This window comes from Hippoglossus stenolepis, chromosome 2, assembly GCF_022539355.2.
Source record: "Hippoglossus stenolepis isolate QCI-W04-F060 chromosome 2, HSTE1.2, whole genome shotgun sequence".
NCBI lineage: Eukaryota > Metazoa > Chordata > Actinopteri > Pleuronectiformes > Pleuronectidae > Hippoglossus > Hippoglossus stenolepis.
Window position 1 is genome coordinate 15,082,923 of NC_061484.1, and position 18,307 is coordinate 15,101,229.

The 18,307-nt window shown below is 40.5% G+C and overlaps 1 pseudogene; it reads left to right on the forward strand.

Annotated features, from left to right (window-relative positions):
* Positions 1–5,683: 5,683 nt before the first annotated feature.
* Positions 5,684–12,751, forward strand: LOC118119561 (annotated as a pseudogene).
* Positions 12,752–18,307: the final 5,556 nt, after the last annotated feature.

The window sequence follows — 18,307 nt, forward strand, 5'->3', positions numbered from 1 at the left end:
AGATTTGACACTAGTGTCAGTTTATGCTGAGGAGCAGAGAAGACCGTTAAACCCATCCCTCTGACCTCAACACTGGAACCAATGTTGGTCTCAGGAGAGAATGGCAACACAGATTCCACAATAAATGAGTCCAGAGCCCCTGAATCTCTTAATATCTTGACAGGTACTTTCCTCTCACTCCCGACCAGTGAGACATAACCATTAGACACAAATGCAGCATAACCAGGATCAACGTCTTCATTAGCTGAGGAACTTGTCTGTTCTTGAGCCCAACCCGGAACCTCAATTTTTGACTTTAACGAAGGCGGTTTAGTGTGTGCCTGCACGGCGGCAATGACACGGCTCCTTTCTTCGGCACGAAGAGACACAGCAGCCGCAGATGGTTTTCCCGGAAAATAAACAGGCTTTGATATTTTCCTCAGCATTGGACACTCATTTCGCCAGTGACCCTTTCCATGACAGTAATTACAGACCCGATTTGGGTCCAGCTTTCCCCGTAAACCATGCTCTGCTTTACCTGAAAACCTTTCTGTCCCTTCTAACCAAAACTTACCGGAGTTAGCTCTAACAATGCTCCCTCGGGAGCCAGAATCTCCACGACCACGGTTGTCACCAAAAAAACCTTTATGGGTCAGGACAAACTCATCTGCCAATCTAGCAGCATCTGTAACTCTGCTTACTTGCTTTTCCTGAATGTAGGTAACAACACGGTCCGGCAAAGTATTTTTGAACTGTTCCAGCAAGATTAGTTCTTGAAGATCCTCCATAGTATTAACCTGAGAAGCAGCACACCAGCGATTAAAGTGAGTGGATAACTCGCGAGCAAACTCAGTGTGAGACTGCTTCTCTTTTCTGAGTAATCTGAATCGCTGCCGATAAGCTTCCGGTACCAATTCATATGTCCTAAGTACCGCAGCTTTAACCAACTGGTAGATACCACTATCAGTAACACTCAAGGCTGAGAAAGCCTCCTGGGCCTTGCCAGTGAGCACACATTGAAGCAATAGGGTACGCTCCGCGTCCGACCAATTTCGTGCCTCTGCCAAACGTTCAAACAACACAAAGAAAATGTCAGGGTCCCTTTCATTAAACTTAGGAACTAACCGTAAGTTGACAGCAACATCAAATGCCGGAATATGAGGAATAAACGAATCTGACTCTCCAAACTTCTGTGGCTTAGCCGGAAGCTTTCCTTCACTTATAAGCTCCAACTTATATCGCTCCAACTCTAACTGTTGTCTTGCCTGAACATGGGCTAGTTCAGCCTCCCGAAGATGGGCATCTTGTCTTAACCTTTCTAATGCCAGGGTATTTTGATGTTCCTGTTGCTGTTGTAGCAAGATAAGCTCTTTTTGTTGCTCAAATGTAAACCCAAGTCCAGTCAAAACAGGAGCCATTTTGGACATCCTAACTGGCCCAGTTACCCTGGGGGAGGCTACATCTGAAACACTATCCATTTCTTCCGGTGCTTTTAAACTCCCCACTAAGACAGGCAGAACCTCTTTCTCCACTAATTTGTGCTTCAATGTGGCCAACAATTCATCTTTATTTAACTTTTTTGGAAGTTCAACATCGTAATGCTCAGCTACTTTCACGAGCTGATCTTTTTTGAAAGAGTTTAGCAACTCATCGCTTGGAGACTGAACAAAGTCGTCAATGGAAGCCATTTCACCAGTTCCCCTGCCACCTAGAGGCACTTATCAAACAAGCAATTACTACAAACTAATACAAAGTGTTCCACTACTAACTAACAGGGTGACAGGCTGCTTTAAATAAGGAACCCCATCCCTCTGACTAGCTGCCTAACCAGTTCTAGCTGAGTAACTCATCCCTAGACTTCATGCAGGTTAGTGGCAGGATAGATTAAGCACAAAGCCCAGTAACCCGGTTAACCTTCAGCACGCTGAAAATCACCTAGTCAGTCATGGTAGTGCCCCCGAGCAACTGCTCTAACCACTTACTGCACAAAAACAACAAACTAAAACAAAAAAAGGATCAATGAGAGACAACTAGTGCCCCTCATTGCTTATGCCTAACAGGAAATAAGGGTTCCAAATAACTTAGCAGCCCTTACCTCTGCCAGCAGTTTCAGGAACCTACAATTTAACCAAACATCTGTGTGGAAAAACTCCCTTTAACAAAAGTTACATTTACCACTTTACAATACTACTCCTTTCCGATCCCGGACGAGCCCCCATTTGTTACCACCTGACTCAAGGCTGGCAACAAAAAGGGAGATCACACACAGATCGACCAGTCAAAAGTAGTTTATTCAACTGAACTCAAACATCATATTTCCTAACTTGTGAGGTGTGTTAGTATGAAGGGCATCAGTGGTGTCAGAAGTGAGTGGATGAGTGAGAATATCGTGTGATGCGTGTTTGTTAGTGCAGCAAACCAAACAAAGGATCCAGGTTCAGGCTGGTGCAGCAGGCCCTGCTGAGAGAGAGAGACACTCCCAGAAGAGCAGACTTATATGCATTCTGGGAAGGCCCACCCCTATGGGCAGGTAGGTGGCTGTAGCTCCACCCACCAGCACAGAGCAAGGTACACCGGCAGGCAGAATGAGAGGGTCGTCACACTTCACAAATGTTCACAGGCTGCTTTTGAATGTATGCTTCCCTTTTTGACGTTCCTGATTCCCATCCACATGTCTCACTGTCAAAACACAAAAATGATGAATGGCAAGATTTGGGACAGTGGATAAAAAAATGTGTCAATGCTGACGTTTGGGAAAAAACATCAGATCCTGTGGTTCAGTATAATCCATGTTCGCAAACGAAACAATTAGGGGTTTCAAGTATCTTTCTTCAAATGACAAATCACATCGTCTAACACTCTTGAAGCATGAAATGGCACTTGATTATATTCTGGCCAAAACAGGTGGCCTTTGTGCCACTCTAAATTTTACTAAAGATGCTTGTGTAACCTTGATCCCTGATAACTCTGACAACCTCACCTCTGTAATCGATTCACTAGAGAAGATTAGAGATGCCTTTAACCCCTCTGACTCTGCAGGATTTTCATTTAACAGATGGCTGGTTGACAAACTTGGCCCCTGGGGTGCGATGCTAGTTCAACTGTTAATTCCTGTACTACTTACTTTTGGCATTATATTATGCTTTTGTTCATGCACCCTTACATGCATGAAGGCCCTTATGTATAGGTGGGTTGGTGATACAGTGACTGGCCACGTTGGTGCATATATGCAACTGTCCCGTGATGACCTTGCTAATGAGCCCAGAGATGTGTTTCCCCTCCCTGACTGGTTCCCTCCCCAGAACCCTTTTGATAGTGATGAAGAATGTGATGTTGTATTGGCTGTTTAGTCTGCTCTTATCAGTCCTTACTCCTTTTTAAGACCATACCTGTGTCCACAACAATGGCAGTTTGCTTTGCACTACAGTGATGATGATGATGCATTTTGAAATCCTGGTGAATTGATGTATTTGATGTTTTACTGTAGTTGTGCATTCTCTTATGTTGTCATAAATGACAAAAAGGAGGGAAATGTAGTAGAAAAATTAACTAAGTATGGTTGACAAACTATTTTGGAATTAGAAGTAAGTTTTTGCAGGCTTGTCTAAAGACTTTTATGACCTGTATCTACATATATAAACAAACTGTTCAAATGCTTTATGACCTGAGCTGTTTTATGGTCTGTACTGTTGATGACCTGAAAACTGTCAGACCCTTTTGCCACTTATTTACCCTCCAAAGAACGGAATGTATGTCTGCTAATCTCCTTAGGAAACACATGTAAATCAGTGTTTGTGTTTAGATTCCTCTCTCTCCTGCACCTACAGAACCAGTCTTAACTGGTTCTGAGAGACAGCCTTAGTCCTCCTATATAAGATGCTTGTATTTGAGTGTCCTGCATCTTCACTCTGAGATCCTTGTGACTCTCTGTGTTGATCCTTTCTGCAGAAAGCCCCTATTAAAATACACGTGGATAACTTTGGTGTTTCCAGCCTCTTGTATTTCCAGATTTCCATCACATGTTTTTTAATAAATGTAGGATTGATCATTTGTTTCTAAAACCTTTTATTTTTAAGTTTTTGTCTGTGGCCCTACAGACTGTAATAAAAAATACCACAATCATTTCATTCAGAAACAGAAAATAAAATGATTGGCTGGTGGCTCCTGGGTCTGCCTGCTCACCGACCTGCCTGCCTGCCCGCCTCACTCTTCATAACTGCAGTTCAGCTGGCTAGACAAACATCACTGGAAGAGAGACTATCGCTGATCAAGACCTAGCTTCATATGGCTTGTTTGTATGTGTAATGGAGTGCGTGGGGAGAAGCAGTGAATTATTAAGATAGCCTCATGGTTTAGAATGATAACATGTGAAAACTTCTCTTCTCTGTCTTTATAAACTACATACAACAAAAATTATAAAATAAATGTGGATTTACTGAAGAGCAGAATGTTTCCAATGTAAAAATCCATTTGAAAGTCTTTCAGAAATGAATGTTTGTAAGTGGTTTATAGTAAAACTATTCCTTGCAGGATTACCACCCACAGGAAACAGGATGATCTGCCAAAACTAACTACAGAATCATTTTTCCTGTTACCAATATCAATACAATACTGACTGTCAAATGAAATGAAAGTCTCACATCACTCATTTGTTAAATATAACTTTAGTCACGTAAACCTTTTTTTTCCTCAGCAGACATTGAGTCAGCTGGATATTATATTTTGTAATACACAAAATATCAAATATAAATATATTTTTAGTATATTGTAGGTTATGTTTTTTTCAGTTGTTCATCTGTCTTTCAGTTATATGAATACTAAAGACAACTTGATGATTATTTGTTTGATTAGTTTTCTGACTTTGAAAGATTTCAAAGAATGATGAATGGATCAAATAAAAGAATCAGCATATTTGTTGCAGCTTCACTGAATTTCAGCGACTCTCTAGCCTTGCATATGAGGTATGGGTTTTTTGATATCAAGATATAAGCTATCAAGTATGCAATTAAGAACTTTTAAAAGATGTAATTAAATGCAATCAGGTGCAGCTGGGCCAACTTTCTGATAAACTCTTTCCAACGTGTCACTCAATCTGGGAGAATATGCTGCCAGAGAACTCACTCCTCTGGTGAAACGCCTCCTGACCCGACATCGTGCCATGGTCCGTGAGAGAGTGGCACACTGAGACTTATAGGGCCATTGTACTTTGATTTCCCCACTGGGAATCCGTGTGGGTCTAAATGACCCCACAGAGCACCACAGCGCCCTCTGGGGGCTCCAAATGACCTCCCATGACAATCGAGAACATAACTCTTGGTCTCAATTACCCCAGGAGAATTTGGATAATGACAATCCAGGCAACTCACCAAAAGCCACAATAGAGAACTTTTAAGGCACTGATATGTTGGTCAGGATTTTGAGTGTATTTTAAAAAATAAAAAATTTTAAAAAAAGAGACAAATTGAGAAATTACCAGTGACCAAGTTAGTAAAAGGAAATTACTATTGGTTATATTATAGGAGGCCATAAATATTTTGAGGATATTAGTATTATTGAGTTTCCTATTTGCTTCCTGATAAAGCGCTGATTGATTAAAGACTTAAGGTAACTCAAACTTAACATAATTTTTTTTTAAATATGGGTAAAAGTAACAGTAAAGGAAAATTTGATGATTTGATAATGGAACTGATCTGAGAGTCCTAATATGAACTTCATGCGAAGGAACTACAGACACAGCACTAAGCCAGGTACAAGTGTGATGAAAGAATGTGGGTTTCAGAGGGGAGTTTTAGCATAAGACAGCCAAAACAACTGAGACTGAAGCTGGAGGAGAAAGAAAAGTAAGTCAGGCCAAAAAAGGAAAAACATACATTTCAGCAGAGGGAAGGGATATGGAAATGTGGTTAGAAGAAGCGCAACGTAGGGACAAAAAACAAACATATGTAAGGACAGATAACCCTCTACAAGTGTCTCAGTGTTTCAAAATGCAGGATTCACTCGACTTGTCCCGCTCAAGAAGATTTACAACCAGACTAACCTCAAGCTCCCACCACATGTGGATGTTCCACAGGCAGGAGCCCAAGCCCCACCACATGGATCTTCCACAGGCAGGAGCCCAAGCCCACCACCTCCTCCACCATACAACACTCCAGACCCGCAGCGCCTTTCTCCACCTCACACCAGACGAGGCAGACACGGGACTGACAGGATCCGCCCACAATGTTTTGTGCCTCCCGATGGTTGGAAGTGGCAGGACCGGGATGGACTTGCCATTCTTGGCTCTACAGGCCGTGACAACCAGTGATATCCAAGCAGCAATGAGTCACCTCCCTTCCCATCAAAATGCAGGGGAATGAAGCTTGCAGAGGAGCTGCTTGTCTTCTGCAGAGAATCTGCCCCACAAGCTTTGAACTGAGACGTATTGCTCATGGCTAAAATGGGTAATGGATGGGCAAAAATAGCAGGAGGATATCCACAACAAGACCTTAGGATGGTACATCCAGACTGGGATAACGCCGCAATGCCGGTATATGAATTCCATTAATAATCTGTGTAGACGCATTAGCCGATTCCCAGTGCGAATGGACATGACAAAGATTTCAGCGTAGGCAAGAAGAAGATGAGTCAGAAGTTCACAACTACTTGACTCATGAACCGAAGTTCACAACACTACAGTGGTTGATTCCACCTCCTGACGAAAACGCATCTAGAAATAACACCATGGGAAGCCCACCTGGAGAAATAGTTTCATTAATGGCCTAAGACTTGATGTTGCCAGCCTGTTAAAACACACATGCATCCAGTGGGACTCTGAAAACTCAGCTTGATAGAAGCACATGCAGCATGCTGAGAAGCTAATCAGAGATGGAGACAAGAGGAAGAAAGACAAAGAGAGACTGATCTGCATAAAGCCACACTGACAATGTTCACAGGTACACCCTCATGGTATTCTAGAGGCTTTAGGGCGCGGACGGGGATTAGAGGAGGATTTTCAAGGAAGGGAGGGGAGACCAAATGAGGAATGTTGATCCAGACATTTGTTTGCATGGGTGGAGAGAGAAAGGACATTGGGCAAGAGGATTGTCCGAGGAAACAGCGATTTTCAAGTCTGATTGAACCGAGGCGTGGGATGGAGGAGAGGGAGGAACCAGCATCTTTGGACACAGAACGACCGGTGAGGAAACACCTCACACATCAAGAGGGTGAATGCACCACACCAACACAAACATTAATCACAGAAGTAATTGATTCTTTAGATAAGAGGGACAAACTACTGATAGAAACATATGTCAAGTATCAATCAGATGCTTATGCTCATATGCCAATGCACACACTTCACAGTGCTAGGAAAGAGATTGGCATTCCTGTAGATTCAGGAGCAACACATTCAGTCATCAAGAGTGATATGTTTGAAACACTCCTAAATGAGTGGAAGATTTGTTAGATCTGTGGTGCTTCAGGAAGCAACTGGTTGAAAAAATTCACGACTCCCCTTAATATGCAGTGACAGCGGCACAGGAAAATTCAAGTGTTCATTTTTGCTATCTCATGTTGTCCAATTAATTTGATGGGAAGAGATGGCTGTGTCTTGTGGGTGCATTTCCTTTCCATTTCCACCCCAACAGGAGTCGTAGTGGTCCTAACGCTGATCTTGATCCACCACAGATTTATACGTGCATTGCTATAATGCGGATTCACTGCTATATGTGTATGAATGGAAGTTCTGTTCCTGCCTGTTGTCACATCCATCAACACAGATCTTAGTGTGGATAAGGCACATTCATTCACTTAGGAATAGACACTACGTATATGCATCCAGAAGATTTACACTGCACTGCACACACATACACTAAGGGAAAGATTCAGGATTTGAGAAAGATGGTTGTTTAGAGAAAGTTGTGAGAGAGAAGTTAACACTAAGTTGTATTTTCTGAATGAACATAGATGTGCTGTTATGTAATTTTACCCAAAACCAGAAAAATAAGTCACCTCTCAGTTCCTTCACAAATGTTCACAGGCTGCTTCCTTGACGTTCCTGATTCCCATCCACATGTCTCACTGTCAAAACACAAAAATGATGAATGGCAAGATTTGGGACAGTGGATAAAAATGTCAATGTTGACGCTAGAAAAACATCAGATCCTGTGGTTCAGTATAATCCATGTTCGCAAAACGAACAATTAGGGGTTTGGCATCTTTCTTCAAATGACAAATCACATCGCCTAACACTCTTGGAAGTATGAAATGGCACTTGATTATATTCTGCCAAAACAGGTGGCCTTTGTGCCACTTCTAAATTTTACTAAAGATGCTTGTGTAACCTTGATCCCTGATAATCCTGACAACCTCACCTCTGTAATCATCTACTAGAGAAGATTAGAGATGCCTTTAACCCTCTGACTCTGCAGGATTTTCATTTAACAGGATGGCTGGTTGACAAACTTGGCCCCTGGGGTGCGATGCTAGTTCAACTGTTAATTCCTGTACTACTTACTTTTGGCATTATATTATGCTTTTGTTCATGCACCTCACATGCATGAAGGCCCTTATGTATAGGTGGTTGGTGACAGAGCAGTGATCAACACGCTGGTGCAATATATGCAACTGTCCCTGATGACCTTGCTAATGAGCCCAGGCATGTGTTTCCCTCCCTGGACTGGTTCCTCTCTCCCCAGAACCTCTTTGATAGTGATGAAGAATGTGAGGTTAGGCTATTGGCTGTTTAGTCTGCTCTTATCAGTCCTTACTCCTTTTTAAGACCATACCTGTGTCCACAACAATGGCAGTTTGCTTTGCACTACAGTGATGATGATGATGCATTTTGAAATCCTGGTGAATTGATGTATTTGATGTTTTACTGTAGTTAGCATTTCTCTTATGTTGTCATAAATGACAAAAAGGAGGGAAATGTAGTAGAAAAATTAACTAAGTATGGTTGATAAACTATTTGGAATTAGAAGTAAGTTTTTGGTAGCCTTGTCTAAAGACTTTTATGACTCATTCACATATATAAACAAACTGTTCAAATGCTTTATGACCTGAGCTGTTTTATGGTCTGTACTATTGATGACCTGAAAAACTGCCAGACCCTTTGCCACTTATTTACCCTCCAAAGAACGGAATGTATAAACTGCTAGACCCTTAAGAAACACATGTAAATCAGTGTTTGTGTTTAGATTCCTCTCTCTCCTGCACCTACAGAAACCAGTCTTAACTGGTTCTGAGAGACAGCCTTGAGGTCCTCCTATATAAGATGTCATTTGAGTGTCCCATCTTCACTCTGAGATCCTTGTGACTCTCTGTGTTGATCCTTTCTGCAGAAAGCCCCATTAAAATACACGTGGATAACTTTGGTGTTTCCAGCCTCATTTCCAGATTTCATCACACTAGTGTTTTTAATAAAATGTAGGATTGATCATTTGTTTCTGAAACTTTTTATTTTTTAAAGTTTTGTCTGTGTCTCTCACAGATCAGAATAAATGACCAATTATTTCATTCAGAAATAGAAAATAAATGATTGGCTGGTGTTCCTGTCTGTCGCTTCACCGACCTGCCTGCCTGCCCGTGGTGTTCTTCCCCTTCATAACTGGCAGTCTTCAGCTGGCGAGACAAACATCACTGAAGTAGAGACGACTGCTGACTAAGACCTAGCCTATAAGGGTTTGTTTGCATGTAATGGAGTGTGGGGAGAAGAAAGAAATTAAGCAGATAGCCTCGTTGGTTTGTATCGACAACATGTGAAAATCCTCTGTCTTTACAAACCATGACACCAGCAAATGTACAAAATAATGTGATTTCATTGAAGAGCAGAATGCTCTAATGTAAAACTAATTAAAAGTTCTTTTCAGAAATGAATGTGTTTGTAAGTGGTTTACAGTAAAATTGTTCCTTTGCAGGATTACCACCCACAGGAAACAGATGATCTGCCAAAAACTAAATCAGAAGGAAACTTATTTTTTCCTGTTACCAATATCAATACAACACTGACTCCTGTCAAATGAAATGAAAGCCCTCACATCACTCATTTGTTAAAAATAACTATAGTCATGTAGAATTCTTACCTAATTTTTTTCTCAGCAGACATTGAGTTTAACCAGATGGATATTATATTTTGTAATAATAAATATTTAAATATAAATATATTTTAGTATATTGTATGTCATGTTTTTTTCTTGTGTTGTTCATCTGTCTTTCAGTTAAGAGGAATACGCAAAGACAACTTGATGGATTATTTGTTTGATTATTGTGTTTCTGTGACTTTGAAAATCTCCCTGTAAAGAATGATGAATGGATCTAAATTAAAAGAACTGTGCATATTGTTGCAGCTTCACTGAATTTCAGTTGACTCTAGCCTTGGCAGAGTGTATGTGCTCTTTTGAGCCATCAAGATATAAGCCATCAAGTATGCAATTAAGAACTTTAAAATATGTAATTAAATGCAATCAGGTGTAGCTGGGCTAACTTTCTGATAAACTCTCTTTCCAACGTGTCACCAGTTAAATCTACTTTTTAAAATATTGATATGTTGTTGATGAATGATTTTAGACTCTGTCTAATAGTGTCTGGGTCTCTTTACAGCGTCACAGTGAGACTCAGAGAGTCCCTTTGCTGCTCTTGATACATTATCAGCTCATGGGAGACTCTTGCTGTGTCAGTGTCATCTGTCTATTCCTGGTTCTGAGGCCTGAATCTACTTCCTCTTTCTTCTAAATATTTACACTCCACTCCAACCTGCCACTGAGTTCAAGCTCATCTCAGGGGCTGTGCTCACTTTTCTCTGTCTGACTTTATTGTTCCACACTCAATGGAGATACACAGAGATTTTGGAAACAAGTGTGTAAGTGTGCTATAATTGAATGAAGTTCAAACATGACTGAGCATGAAAAGGAAAAGCCAACAGCTCCTGAGGGTTGCTTCTGAGTGGGAAGGCAGCTGTTTGTACATGGAAAATATCTGATATCAATTAACATCATTTTCTCAACACATTTGAGAGGGATAAATGTATCTAGTGCAAACAGTCAATATTGTAAAAACTGACTGTACTTCTTACATATATTACTACTGCAAAATGAGTTGTTGATAGACTGAAGTAAACACTGTGACACCTTCATGTTTCTCCAGAGTTGAGATACTTGAATAAGAGGTAAATTTATTATAACCCTAAAAATATGTTTGCACTACTCTGCAAGGGTTGTTAGGCATAGATGTGTTTAACAGGTGATCACAGGATCGAACTAATACTTCTAGGGGCATAATTCTATGACACAGTGTTAGAAAGTAAAGAATCTTTGATAAATAGAAAGAACCTAAATAGCTTTTGGCTCTGCTCCAGCTGGGAACTCTTCATCTTCATCATCAGCTGACACCTATTCAAGACCCCTCCTCTCTCTATAAAATGCAGCAGCAGACTTTGCGGATTGTGGAGAGACACACATTACGCAGTCTGTCTTTGTCTTTAGAGTGACTGTTTTATACGTGTAAACCCACCATGGAAAATTGGAATTTTAAAGGACAACCAACTTCAGGAGCAGCCTGTTCCTGACTATCAGGATGGATGTGTGTACAGGATTCCTGCTCTTTCTACAACAAAAACAGTCAAACTCTTCGCTTTGCAGAGGCGAAGACTTTGGAAGGATTCCGATGCTGAAAAGCTGGTGATGAAAACAGCAAAGCTGAAGGAGATTTGACTTAATGAGAGACAGATTCAGGTAATTGTCTCACAAGCATTCTTTTTTCTAATGGCTGAAATACATGTGAATATTCAGAACTAGATTGACTTTTATTTTATTATTTTATTTACACACCTCTGAATTGGTGTCTTTTTCAGTGTGGTTTGAGCTAAAAGAAGTGGGAAATGCACTTCTTCCTGATACCGACTACGAACCCCCCTGCCCAGTGTATGAGGAGAAAGAAATACACTGTATCTGTTTTTCATCTGTGTTGAAAATGGTTCCGAAGAAATGTGTCAGATAAATTCTGGGCTGCAACAAAAGCTCGGCTCTGCTACATCACCACCACCGATGATGGTGAAAACTGGAGCTGGCCAGATGATTTGACTCAAAGCTGCAAGAAACTGTGGCTGGGCCACATTTGCTGTTGGGCCGGGCCATGGTCTTCAAACACAGAGCGGCAGGTTACTCTTTTCCTGGGTTCACGCTATCCAAATAAGCCAGGCTCCCTGCGCCTACTTCATATGCACTAGCCCTGTATGCTGATCATCCCACACAGAGTGGCAGTTTGGCAACATGCTTGAAACCGAATCAGGTGAATGTCAAATGGCAGAGCCTTAGATGACAAAGGCACCAGTGTTGTCTACTGCAACGCCCGTAGTAAGAGTGGCCATCGAGTGAAGCTGTCAGTCAGAACGAGGGTGTCGATTTTGCCAAACAGACCGGGCAGTAAGGAGAGTGAGAAGCTTGAGCAGTGTGGTGACGGTTGTCAGGGTAGTGTGGTCTCCTTTCTCCAGCTCATGGTAAAGATGCAGATACGAGGGATGAAGACAACAGCAACAACACCTGGCTGTTTTACACCCACCCAACCTATGTGGGAAAGGGTTGATTTAGGAGTGTATTCGAACAAATCCCCTACAGGATCCAGACAATGGGAGTAAACCCTGTAAAATTAAGGAGGGAACCAGTGGTTACTCAGACCTGGCTTATGTTGGTAAGTGGTTGGTTTGTGTGTCTTATGGAGCGTGAGGGAAAAGAACTGGAACCAGATATTTCCTGTGATGTTTAGCTGCAGCCAGGTCGAGCAAGGCATTGGACAGTGATGTTAATTTCAGTACTGTTGTAGCCCACAAAACATTGAGACTCAAGAGACTTCAGAGGCTCGATAGATATAATGACTATTAAGTAGGAGATCATAATCAAAGCTTTTTTATTAAAACGATTATGCCACTATATTTTAAAAAGAGCTGCTTGCATTTGGATTTTGTTTTGGAAAATGATGTGGCATTGACAATTTTGCTTATAATGTTCTTCTCTAATGTAATTCTTCTTTTTTCTGAAATGTGCAGTACAAAAATGTAAGAGCTGCTGTGACTAGTGTTTTTAATAAATGTAGATTGATCATTTGTTTCTGAAACCTTTTATTTTTAAAGTTTTGTCTGTGGCCCTCAGGACTGTAAATAAAAATGACCCAATCATTTCATTCAGAAATAGAAAATAAAATGATTGGCTGGTGTTCCTGTCTGTCGCTCACCGACCTGCCTGCCTGCCCGGGCTCTCACTCTTCAGCAATCAGTCTCTAGCCAAGTAGACAAACATCACTGAAGTAGAGACGACTGGCTGACTAAGACCTAGCTTCATAAGGGTTTGTTTGCAATATGTAATGGAGTGTGGGGAGAAGAAAGAAATTGAAGCAGATAGCCTCGTTGGTTTGCATCGACAACATTACGAAACTTCTGTCTCTTACAAACCATGACACCAGCAAATGTACAAAATAATGATTTCACTGAAGAGCAGAATGTTTCCAATGTAAAAACTAATTAAAAGTTCCTTTTTCAGAAATGAATGTGCTTGTAAGTGGTTTACAGTAAAAAATGTTACTTTGCAGGTTTCCACCCACAGGAAACAGATGATCTGCCAAAAACTAAATCAGCAGGAAACTTATTTTTCCTGTTACCAATATCAATACAACACTGACTCCTGTCAAATGAAATGAAAGTCCCTCACATCACTCATTTGTTAAAAATAACTATAGTCATGTAGAATTTTACCCACCTTTTTTTTCTCAGCAGACATTGAGTTTAACCAGATGGATATTATATTTTGTAATAATAAATATTTAAATATAAATATATTTTTTAGTATATTGTATGTCATGTTTTTTTCTTGTAAGCACTATCTGTCTTCAGTTAGCAGGAATACGCAAAGACAACTTGATGGATTATTTGTTTGATTATTGTGTTTTCAGACTTTTTGAAAAAATCTCCCAAAGAATGTATGAATGGATCTAAATTAAAAGAATCAGGCATATTTGTTGCAGCTTCACTGAATTTCAGTTGACTCTAGCCTTGGCAGAGGTATGTGCTCTTTGAGCCATCAAGATATAAGCTCATCACATGCAATTAAGAACTTTTAAAATATGTAATTAAATGCAATCAGGTGTAGCTGGGCCAACTTTCTGATAAACTCTTTCCAACGTGTCACCCAGTTAAATCTACTTTCTAAAACATTGATATGTTGTTGATGAATGGATTTAGGACTCTGGTCTAACAGTGTTCAGTCTCACAGTCACAGTGAGACCTCAGATATCCTCGGGCTGCTCTGGATACATTATCAGCCCATGGGAGACTCTGCTGTGTCATGTCATCTGTCTATTCCTGGTTCTGAGGCCTAACGATTCTCCTCTTTCTTCTAAATATTTACACTCCACCCAACCTGCCACTGAGTTCAAGCTCATCTCAGGGGCTGTGCTCACTTTTCTGTCTGACTTTATTGTTCTACACCCAATGGAGATACACAGAGATTTTGGAAACAAGTGTGTAAGTGTGCGATAATTGAATGAAGTTCAAACATGACTGAGCATGAAAGGAAGCCAACAGCTCCCTGGAGGGTTGCTTGAGTGGAAGGCAGCTGTTTGCATATGGAAAATATCTGGATACTTAATTAACATCATTTTCCTCAAATAATAGTTTGAGGGATAAATGGCCCAGATAAAAACAGTCAATATTGTAAAACTGACTGTACTTCTACATATATTACTACTGCAAAATGAGTTGTTGATAGACTGAAGTAAACACTGTGACACCTTCATGTTTCAGAAAGTTGAGATACTTGAATAAGAGGTAAATTTATTATAACCCGAAAAATATGTTTCACCACTTGCAAGGGTTGTTAGGCATAGATGTGCTTAACAGGTGATCACAGGATCGAACTTAATACTTCTCAGGCATAATTCTAGTGACACAGTGTTAGAAAAGTAAAGAATCTTTTTGATAAATAGAAAGAAACTTTCAAATAGCTTTTGGCTCTGCTCCAGCTGGGGAACTTCCTTCATCTTCATCATCAGCTGACACCTTATTCAAGACCCCTCCCTCCCTCTATAAATGCAGCAGACTTGTGATTGTGAGACACACATTACGAGTCTGTCTTTGTCTTTAGAGTGACTACTTTATACGTGTAAACCCACCATGGAAATTGAATTTGAAGGACAACCACTTCAGAGCAGCTTGTCTTGACTATCAGGATGGATGTGTACAGGATTCCTGCCTTTCTACAACAGAAAACAGTCAAACTCTCTTCGCCTTTGCAGAGAAGCGAAGACTTTGAGGATTCATGCTGGAAAAGCTGGTGATGAAAACAGGAAAGCTGAAGGAGGATTTCACTCCTAATGAGAGACAGATTCAGGTAATTGTCTCTGGCTGCCATTTCTTTTTTCTAATGGCTGAAATATACGTGAATATTCAGAACTAGATTGACTTCATTTTATTGTTTTATTTACACACCTCTGAATTGTGTCTTCTTTTCTAGTGGTCAGCGCTCAAAGAAGGGAAAATGCACTCTTTCCTGGACACCGTACCATGAACCCCCTGCCCAGTGTATGAGAAGAAAGAAAATACACTGCACCTGTTTTTCATCTGTGTTGAAAATGGTTCTAAGAAATGTGTCAGATAAATTCTGCTGCAATGCTCGGGTTTCATAAGCATCACCACTAATTTCGATGATGCAGGAAAACTGGCTGCGCTGACAGATTTGACTCCAAATCTGCACGAACCGTGGCTGGCCACATTTATTGTCGGCCGGGCCATGGTCTTCAAACACAGAGCGGCAGGTTGATTTTCCTGTCTAAGCTTATCCAAATAAGCCAGGCTCCTGCGCCTCTACTTGGCATGACTAGCCCTGTACGCTGATCATCCATACACAGAGGAAGTTTGGCAACATGCTTGAAACCGAATCAGGTGAATGTCAAAATGGTAGAGCTCTTAGATGACGAAGGCAACTATGTTGTCTACTGCAACGCCAGAGTAATGGTTGCATTAATGAGTGGAAGCTGTCAGGTCAGAACGAGGGTGTCGATTTTGGCCAAACAGACCGGCAGTAAGGAGAGGAGAAGCTTGTTGAAACGGGTGACGGTTGTCAGGGTAGTGTGGTCTCCTTCCAGCTCAAAGTGAAGATGACACGAAGGCTGAACACAACAGCAACAACACTCTGGCGGCTCTACACCCACCCAACCCATGCGGGAAACAGGGTTGATTTAGGAGTGCATCTGAACAACCCCACAGGATCTGTGACAAATGGAGCAAACCCTGTGTAAATTAAGGAGGGAAATCCAGTGGTGTGGTTACTCAGACCTGGCTTATATTGGTAAGGCTGGTTTGTGTGTTCATGGAGCGTGGGAGGAAAAAGAACTGGAAATAGATATCTTCTGTGATGTTTAGCTGCAAGTTTTCTGTCGCAGGGAAGGGCATTGACAGTGATGTACATTTCAGTACTTGTTATAGCCTACAAAACATTGAGACTCAAGAGACTTCAGAGGCTCGATAGATATAATGACTATTAAGGAGGAGATCATAATCAAAGCTTTTTTATTAAAACGACATGCCACTATATTTTAAAAGAGCTAGCTTGCATTTGATTTTGTTTTGAAATGATGTGGTATTGACAATTTTGTTTATAATGTTCTTTCTCAGGTGTAATTCTTCTTTTTCCGAAATGAAAAGAGACAAATGTAAGAGCTGTTGTGACTAGTGTTTTTAATAAATGTAGGATTGATCATTTGTTTCTGAAACCTTTATTTTTTAAAGTTTGGTCTGTGGCCCTCATATGACTGTAATAAAAATGACCAATCATTTCATTCAGAAATAGAAAATAAACAGATTATTGGTGTTCCTGTCTGTCGCCTCACCGAATCTGCCTGCCTGCCCGTGCTCTCACTTTCATAACTGCAGTCTTCAGCTGAAGCAGACAAACATCACTGAAGTAGAGACGACTGCTGACTAAGACCTAGCTTCATAAGGGTTTGTTTGCATGTGTAATGGAGTGTGGGGAGAAGAAAGAAATTTAAGCAGATATCTCGTTGGTTTGTATCGACAACATGTGAAAACTTCTCTGTCTTTTATAAACTCATGACAATTGTGTAAATGCACAAATAATGTGATTTCATTGAAGAGTAGAATGCTTCCAATGTAAAAACTAATTAAAAGTTCCTTTTTCAGAAATGAATGTGTTTGTAAGTGGTTTACAGTAAAATTGTCTTGCAGGATTTCCACCCACAGGAAACAGATGATCTGCCAAAAACTAAATCAGCAGGAAACTTATTTTTTCCTGTTACCAATATCAATACAACACTGACTCCTGTCAAATGAAATGAAAGTCCCTCACATCACTCATTTGTTAAACATAACTATAGTCACGTAAACCTTTTTTTTCTCAGCAGACATTGAGTCAGCTGGATATTATATTTTTGTCATAATAAATATTTAAATATAAATATATTTTTAGTATATTGTAGGTTATGTTTTTTTCTTGTGTTGTTCATCTGTCTTTCAGTTAGCAGGAATACGCAAAGACAACTTGATGGATTATTTGTTTGATTATTGTGTTTTCTGACTTTTTGAAAGATTTCCCAAAGAATGATGAATGGATCTAAATTAAAAGAATCAGGCATATTTGTTGCAGCTTCACTGAATTTCAGTTGAATTCTCTAGCCTTGGCAGAGGTATGTGCTCTTGAGCCATCAAGATATAAGCTACTGGCATGCAATTAAGAACTTTTGGCAAAAGATGACTAAATGCAATCAGGTGTAGCTGGGCCAACTTTCTGATAAACTCTCTTCCAACATGTCACTCAGGTAAATTTGCTTTTAAATATTGATATGTTGTTGATGAATGGATTTTAGACTTCTGGTCTAACAGTGTCTGGGTCTCAGTCACAGTGAGACTCCTCAGAGTCCCTTTGGCTGCTCTGGATACATTATTATCAGTCATGGGAGACTCTGCTGTGTCAGTGTCATCTGTCTATTCCTGGTTCTGAGGCCTCCAACGACTTCCTCTTTCTTCAAAATATTTACACTCCACTACAACCTGCCACTGAGTTCAAGCTCATCTCAGGGGCTGTGCTTCACTTTTCTCTGTCTCGACTTAATGTTCCACACTGCAATGGAGATACAGAGATTTTGAAACAAGTGTGTAAGTGTGCTATAATTGAATGAAGGTTCAAACATGACTGAGCATGAAAGGAAAGCCAACAGCTCCCTGAGGGTTGTTTGAGTGGAAGGCAGCTGTTTGCATATGGAAGAATATCTGATACGACTAACATCATTTTCCTCAACACATTTGAGGGATAAATGTATTCAGTGCAAAACAGTCGATTATTGTAAAACT